We start from the raw sequence: 9,421 nt of genomic DNA, 5'->3' as shown, positions 1-9,421 counted from the left end.
TTATCGGCCCAAGGTTATGATATTAGCCCAAGAGCCGCATTTTCAAATGTTATTGAATTGTAAAATTTAAGTAATATTTTATACAAGTATATGATAATGGGTGTCAATCACTGTCTCTTACCTTTTAAGGAGAAAGGGGGGGGGGGGGGGGGGGGGCTAGGATGAAATTTGAAAAAAATAGGCAGGACAGGAGTTTTGAGTAAAAAAAAAGGCAGGATGAGCAACTCAGTAAAAAAAAGCAGGATAACAATTTGCGTAAAAAAAGTCAGGATAAACTAGTAAAAAAAGGCAGGACCGAATAGGGTAAAAAATAAAAAGGCAGGACAGAGATTACAAATAAAAAAAAAGCAGGACAAAATTTTTCATCCTAGCCCCCCCCCCCCCCCCCCCCCCCCCCATAAAAATCAAATGGTAGCTCCCTAAACCAGGACAGACGAAGTTTATCGTGGAGTCCATCAAATACTTCTAGTTACTGTAGACGGATGAGAGCTGTTCCCTTCACCCATATCTTTACTTCCAGTAACTGTAGACGGATGAGAGCTGTTCCCTTCACCCATATCTTGTCTTAATCAGTTTCAAGACAGAAAAACAAACGACACATTCCTTGGCTTAAAGAAATTCAGAAACAGCTATTAAAATAAACACCAACAGACCAGCAGAAGAAGGCAGATTGTGTCGATTATAGATGACAGTCAAACATAAAATGTATCTAAAAAATCTCTAACCACAGTACAACACCTAATGAAAAAGCCAACAAACCGGACGTTTCCCAAATCAACAAGACCCTCTCCTTTCTCTGACTATAGCTGATAAAAATCAGTCTTCCTTTCAGGAGGTACATGTAGGTACATTTATTTAACATACATACAGAGTCGGGTCGCCGACCATACAAGGGCTATAAAGCCAGTCAAGGTCGTTAAAACTTTCATTTATTGTTGTAATTTTATTTTGAAATAAATTGTATATGTACAGAATGATTGGTACATTGTTACATTAACAACTAAACACTAAGTCTTGTTTTTATAAAAGTGTTTGTTATATATGCGACTCATATGTGAATGAAAAAAAATCAGTTAAAGAGGGACAACTCTAAAATTAATTTGAACTTATCTGCTTGAAAAACTAAAACTGTTTTGTTATTTCCATCTCCTTTTGTGCATAATATATATTATTGGTCTTGAATACAAAACAGGTAACTGTCGTAGGATAATAAATAAAAGTACTCATTGGCACTCATGCCACATATTGTTATCTTTTTCCTGAACTTGGTCTCAATCATCAAAATGTCATTCTACCAACAATTTGTTTACTTACTGTTGGGAGTAGAGCCTTGCTGTATAACAAGAATATTTTACAGTATTTTTATCAGTCATGACCACGTGCTTACTTCGTCTGAAGCAGACGAGACAAAACGTGAACGTTAGAACAGGTCAGGTGCGATCGGAATTTTCCGGGTCGAAAATATCTTTGTGTACGACTTGTTTCGAAGTTAACTTTTTTCAAAAAAGGTACAAAAATAGTTCGCAAAAATGGATAGCAAACGGAAATTAATGTACATACATATAGTTATCGAATTGTGAAATGCATGTGATATGTACACAATGCTCATTGATGTCTCGTGTTAATCGGAGTACTCGTAAGAAGAGAGGTATAATTGTTTTATCTACTGTACACAGTGAAGTTGTGCGTTCGACTTCAATCTTAAGTGACTAGGATTGTCAGTTAATTGTCTTGCCAAATATCGATGTTTCTCTCCAAGCACTCCAGCTTCCTCTACCAAACATATATTGCAACAATATATACTATATATATATATATACAACTCGTCTAAACATCAACCCAACAATGTTAGATCTATAAATTTGCTTTCGCAAATTTTTGGTTCTTCCCTCGCCAGGATTCGAACCCATGCTACTGTGATATCGTGACACCAAATCGCCTGCACTGCAGCCGTCCCGCTAGACCACACGACCACCTGGGCTCTACAAAAAATAGAGCTTTCGCTGGCCGTGTGTTACCTTTCCTCGTCAGTTTTAATCTAGCGGCGTACTACAGTACATGATATATAAGGCATGAAGATGTTATTGTTACAGATCAGCTAAATTATCTATAGTAAAGGATCCTACAAATTAATGTAAGATACAGTCACAGAAAATAATTATATTTATAAGTACGTCTGAGTCAGTGACAACTCTACAACAGATGTATCCATCGGATATATATATAAATAGCTAGAAGACAAGAGTACTGAAAATGTGGCTACAACTACAAACGTCCAATTAACCAATCTTATATTTGAACATGGATATAACAAATGAGGAGTGTTGGGTGAAACTACCATTTATAGACCGATCTATCATACATCAAATATTTGCTACTGGACGTAAAGCAAACTGTTTTAAAAAGATTGACATTGCCGAGTTTAGACGAGTTTTGTTGGTGATTCAGGAGAAAAAAGTTAGATCGACACAATATTTTTTATTAATAATATATACATTTCTTTTATGATATAAAAAGGCACTTTTGAACAATAAAAAAAGTTAAAAAAATCTGCATATCATTTATATCACATTTCATTTTGATTTAGTCAAACTTTATAATTCCTATTGACAAACAAATATTTCTTTACAGTTCTACTAATATTTCAAGATATCTAAGTGCCCCGGAAAACAATAGTTATTCTGTCAGTGTAAGATGTACAAAATATTATATGTCTTGCTTCTGGTGTGTTTAAAAAAGAATTCATACACTCTCAGGATGAGAAAAGCTTCAAACAATTTTGTGAAAAGATAATGGATTTAATATAACCCAAGTAGATTAGAAGGCGAGTTATGTTATTTTCTATGAATACATCATGAAAAAATACAAATTGTATAAGTAACCCAATTGATACTACACACTTTACATTTCCAGAATTACATTTTTTTCTTATTATAAGTATTCCAGTCCTAGTATATGAATGACAAACCAAGGGAAGGCAGATACATGTAACATGTAAAACTGCACATATTGTTTAAACTACATGAAAAGATACAAAATGTCCCAATAAATTATATACAAATATAATAGATTTTTATAGCAGTTGATATTGACTTTAATAGTTTAAAATACATTTAATTGTTGAAACAAGAAAAATGACGATGTATAAGACACAAATTGTCAACTTACAAGATCGCCTTCAAATAATACTAGAACATGTATAGGTCTCAGAGTGGCTTGAATCAAAGAATTGTAAGTTATAATTAAAAACAAAATAATGGTGCTTTGATTGTTTTTAATCATATTAACTAGTAACGACTTTCAAATGTATAAGACACTTCTTTCCTTTTCTATATTCTGTGTTAGTAAAAATTTAATGAAAATAATTCGAGTTATTTCCCTTATCACATAAAATATCCACAAGAGACTAAACACTACATAGATTTAGAAACTAAGGTCAGCGTACGGCATTCAACAAATAGCAAAATTTATATTGCAAAGCAAGCTATACAAGGTCATAATATGAAAGACGCAAAAACAATTCAAAGGAGAAACATAACTGTCTCATGCATAAACAAAAGAACAAACGAAAATCAGATATGATATCCATACTGTGGGAGGGGTCCTGATTCCGAAATCCCGGGCTTAAAACATTAAATCCCGAAGTCCCGAATTAAATAAATTTAAATCCCGACATTCTGAAATTCGAAAAAAAGAATTCCCGGACCCCGAAAGTGTCAATCCCGAAATCCCGAGCTTAAAAACTCCTGATTCCGGAGTCCTGATAAAGGTCCTACCCCCCCCCCCCCCTCATTCTGGCAACTAACGACATCCACTAAATTACATGTATATGATCATAATGAAACTAATATTCGCATTTATTTAAGTGTTAACTGCGTCTTTTGAGATGCTACCGTTTGATTTTTCGGTAGGGACTAGGATAACATTTAAAAAAATATGCACGACAGAAGTTTTGAGTGAAAAAAAGAAGAATGAGACACTTTGTCAAAAAAGCAGGATGACAGTTTTAGTAAAAATTTAGTTAGGATAAACAAATGAACTAAAAAAGCATTACCAAATAGTGTGAAAAATAAAAAAAGACAGGGCAAAATTTTCATCGTATCCCCCCCCCCCCACACCCTGAAAAATCAAATAGTAGCTCCCTCGTATAGTTAAGTATTCAAACGCCTATATTTCTAACACGGGAATACCACGTGTCAAAAACAAATAATTTGTCACTCACAAAAAAGCAAAATAATTGTAAAGATTATGAAAGATAAAAATCTGGAGGCATTAAAAAGAAAGGTATACAATATGATATAAAAATAAATTATGAGTAAATACATATAAAATTAAATTATTAGTAAATATACATAAAAATAAATTATTAGTAAATACATATAAAAATAAATTATTAGTATATATATATATAAAAGTAAATTATTAGTATATATATATATAAATAAATTATTAGTATATATATATAAAAATAAATTATTAGTATATATATATATATATATATAAAAAATAATTATTAGTATATATATATATAAATAAATTATTAGTAAATACATATAAAAATAAATTATTAGTATATATATAAAAATAAATTATTAGTATATATATATAAAAATAAATTATTAGTAAATACATATAAAGATATGCAATGTGAGTTATATTTGTAAAACGTTCAGTAGAACATACAAAAACAAACTCACTTTTTATAGACATTCATTTTGATTAAGAAATGGCTCCATTTACAATAATGGTATAAAAGTTCTAACAAAGCAAGGAGAAGACGGAAAAGTAAAATATAACACCAGACATTGTTTTCATAGCGTAAATGCGCATGCCTGGTATTTTTGTCATTCTTGTCTCGAATTTTCCTGAAAAAGAAAACAAAATTGAAATGACCAAATCTCAACATAAATAAAACTTCTTATTCATGTTATTGTCAACTGTTAAAGACGATTATTCATTCAAAAACCAACGGTAAGAACATGGATACATGCTAGTCTGCTGGTGATGTGTTTACGTCGTTTAGATGATACAACCATAGATGTAGGAAGATGTGGTGTGAGTGCCAATGAGACAACTCTCCATCCAAATAACAATTTAAAAAAAAGGTTTACATTTTGGTACCGTTCTGTTTTCAATAATATAAAGAAGAGCACACACCCTCAGTGTTGACTGGCTAGTGATTTCAGTAGTCACTACTTACACCACTCGACCATTGAGGCACATGAAAACATTGTGTAACAAAGAATTCCTGTCAATAATTAACTATATTTAATTATTCATCATAGACAAGCCTGTTCGGATTTGTCGACGAAAATGGGAACTTCATTTGTTTGTTTAACTTTATTGATAAATAAATAAAACTATTGAAGATATCACTATTTCAGACTATCGTATAAACTTTACCCTTCAATGTCCCTCGCCACAGACAGCCACTCCAAACTGTTCCTTATCAAGAAGCGGAAGTTCCACTGTAAATTGTCGGGCATCCGGCATATCACCACGCAACGAGGTAAACCTGTAGCCTCCTCTAAAATTGTCCGTCAATTTCCTTTTTAAAAACTGGTACATTTTACTCATGTACACGCACAAAATAGTAACTACAAGACAAATATTACTAATTTATCATTGTTTTATTAAAAGACACGGAACGAAATGAACATATTTCAGTAAAATTAATACGCCAATACGGCACCGACCATTTTAATCGGGAATTCTTCAGTGAATCCGATACTCTACTTTCATCCGTTATGTTATCATAGGGAACATGTGTACTAAGTTTCAACTTGATCGGACTTCAACTTCATCAAACACTACCTCGACCAAAAACTTAAACATGAAGCGAGACAGACGAACGAACGGACGCACGAACGAACGCACAGACCAGAAAACATAATGCCATAAATGGGGCATACAAAGACCTTGTAAAGCAGAGGGATATAACAACACATGAACTTTTCAGTTTATAGATGATTAAGAAATAAAAGTAACGATTATATAGTGTTGTGTTTTCTTTTATAAGCAGCATGCAAATTTTAGGAAAATTTCAGTCTGAGCTATAATTTATTGTTGACTTATGATACCCTCTCAGTCTACAAATGAAACGTTTAACAATCACAATAACAAAATTTCTAAGCGCCAACAATAAAAAAAAAAGCCATATTAGTTTTAATTATTCAATATTAAACCAAAATAAAACTTGTAAGTAACAGGAACATAATTAAGCCGTTGATATATTGCGAAATTATTTACTTTCGACTTAATTTATTAGGAAGTCATAGCAAAGTTTTACAGCACACCAAACTTTAAAAATAAGATGTGGTAATCTATTTATACATTTGCGATTTTGACTTATTTTTAAACGCCAGCTTGAAGAAATATTATAATAGTTATATATATTAGAATAGACTCGATTAGATATCAATATGCAGGGCGGATCCAGCCATTTTAAAACGGAGAGGTTCCCAACCCAGGACAAAAAAAAAGGGGGGGGGGTCAACTATATGTCCCAATTCAAATGCATTGATCGTCAAAAAAAGGGGGGATCCAACCCCGGAACCCTCCCCCTGGATCCGCCACTGATGTGTATTTAACTATTGGTTGGATAAAAATACATTTTTTGTTGATTTTTAAAACCAATTTAAAAATAATAATGCCAATACAGTTAGACACATAGGTTTTTGAAATTTAAGCAACAAATTTTAAATTAAAAGAAACCGTTAAAATAATCTGCCATTGTCTATACAACCGACATTGTATAAGCACATATAAAATAGATCTATTCCAAAGACAAACTATATATATACACTAATATCAGGAAAACAATGTCAAATATGTTATTTTGCTGAAGCAAATCTTTGTTCTTCCATCGACCGGATTCGAACTCATGCTCAGTCTGAGTGCTCAGTCTAGGTTGTCGGATGGTCTAGAGCGAGGGACACATATTTTCGAAAATCTATATATAATTTTTTATGGTCATATACAAGCTTCTGTCCTTAATTCATAATATTCTATGAAGTTTCGACAAAGTTGTTGATTAAAAAAAAAGTTGACCACAGACTAGACATAAATGTCGACGCCACCGACGCTGACGGCGAAATCTAGGACAGCTATCCCTCACTTGCGTGACATAAAGGTCGCTGGCTCGATAAAAACCATCAGACCTAGATATAACAGGGACTGTTATAATTGCATAAAGACTAGCATGAATTTGACGAAGATTGAACTGGTAAACATTTCAAACATGTTCAGGACGAGACAAAATAGCAATAAGTACATAGGTATGTAGTTACCAGGTCCGTCTGGAATGGAGGTCGTCTCGATGATATTTGGACTGCCACTTGAAAATGAGGATATATTTGATAGGGACATACATTTTGCGTTGCAACAGGCCACATACGGACTCGCGAAAGAGCTGTTACGCGAGTTCTTCACGTGCAAAAAGCGTAGATACCTCTTAACAAGAGACATCGGATTTCACGTTTTCGTTCTGACTGAACGCAACTGCGTACTTGTATATATGATCGCACAGCCTTAAATTGACAAGTATTTTACTGTCGTTTGGATGAAATGTCTAAGTTGACAACGCTTTCTCGAGATAACAGGCTCCTCTCTCATTCTCTCAGCTTTGTCTTATTTTCATGATAAATATATAATACGAATCAATTAAATGCTTCGATGAAATAATACAATGATGATAATCCACTTTTTGGTAAGGAAATGCAAGGAGATTTTTATATCTTACCGAACAATAACACCGGTCAAATCATATTTTGATGAACATAAATATCTATAATTAAATACTAATTATTTCAAATTTCCAAAATATTTTTTTTCAAATTAATTTAGTGGTCGAACATTGATTCTTATTAATGTTTTATATTGAAATATTTGTAATGTAGATAAAAAAAAACTTACCTTTCATTATTATGCCTTTGTTGTTTAAAGTTGTTTTACCGAAAAATTTGGTTCTGATATGTTTTTTTGCTTTGCTTGTTATCGTTATAATCAGTCGATTATTATTATGAAGTGCAAACTACTTTCAAACAAGAATTATAACTCTATTTTTTTAAATGTTAAAAGAACATCTCAAAACAGTTTAAAATATATTGTAAGCATTCGATCGTATCAACGATTGAACATTTTCTATATTCGACATTCCATGATTCCAAAAAAATAATGTCGTCAGTATCCACGTGTTTAACTATTATTGTTTTGAGTCGCTTTCATGTTTCATTCCATATTCTGTTTATGATGTCATACATGTATGCATAAGTGCTGGATGAAGTAGGGTCAATACATATACAATATATGTATGTTGTCGGAAAATATAGAATTTATTTGTATGAGCTTTAAAAACAGGACGAAAAGCGAGGCTGTTTCGTAGCGAGTACAAATAAATTGTATATTTTTCAACAATGTAATTATTAATATTGTTTTTATCCTGAAATTACTTCCAACACTTGAAACTTTAGACATCAGAAACAAAACCATTGTCTTCAATTTCTCAAAGAAATCGACATCGTTGCGCATGCAATGCGGACCGCGAAGAGGTCCCCAGAATGAACTGATTTGGAAACAGACAAATTCATATTACCGCTTGCCCAACGTGAAGTGGGGTAACAGATTTTATTTGTACAAATAAAGCAAAAACATATTTGTACATCTATACTTTGTACAATAGATGGCTAATTGCAGGATAATTATATTCTTTATTTTTCGATTTTTTAATTTTCTCAATAGTTATATAATATGTGTTTCAGCTGTGCATCACCGAATGGAACAGTCGTAAATTGTCACTTGTTTACACGTACTTGATAAAACAATCATTTCTTTTACTATCTCTTACGATCCCTTAAGATCGATATTTAGCTAATCTGCAATCAATTTCATCTTTATGACTAAAAAAATACATAAGTGTATATTCATTATGATACGTTATTTTGATTGGCTAACAGCAATATTGCGTCATTCTGAAACTGACATTCATTACGTATACAATGAAATTTAACATTCATGATGACACGAATTCACACAATAAAGTGCACATGTAAATTAAAGAAAACTTGATAAAAATCGTTGTGTTCATGATGGTATTGACAAAAATGTAGTTAAAAGTATTGAATGCTTCTTTTTGTAATTTCATAGGGTTGACCGTGCGAAAAAAACTTTGAACGTGCGATTTTTTTTTAGAATGAAGCGCTTTCACGCTTCAAACAAAATCACGGTACTTCGGTCAACGTTTTTACACCCAAATGAATTTACAAAAAAGTAGCCTTTTATTAATTCTTAATATAGCATGTACTGTGTTACTCTAGATTCTACTGACGAGGAAAGGTAACAATAGGCCACCGAACACTGAATTGTTAGTTCAGTCTAGGTGACCGAATGGTCTAGAGCGCTGAAAAAGTGCAGGCGGTGTTGT

This window comes from Mytilus edulis, chromosome 11 (genome assembly GCF_963676685.1).
Source record: "Mytilus edulis chromosome 11, xbMytEdul2.2, whole genome shotgun sequence".
Classification (NCBI taxonomy): domain Eukaryota; kingdom Metazoa; phylum Mollusca; class Bivalvia; order Mytilida; family Mytilidae; genus Mytilus; species Mytilus edulis.
This window is presented reverse-complemented; position numbering follows the sequence as displayed.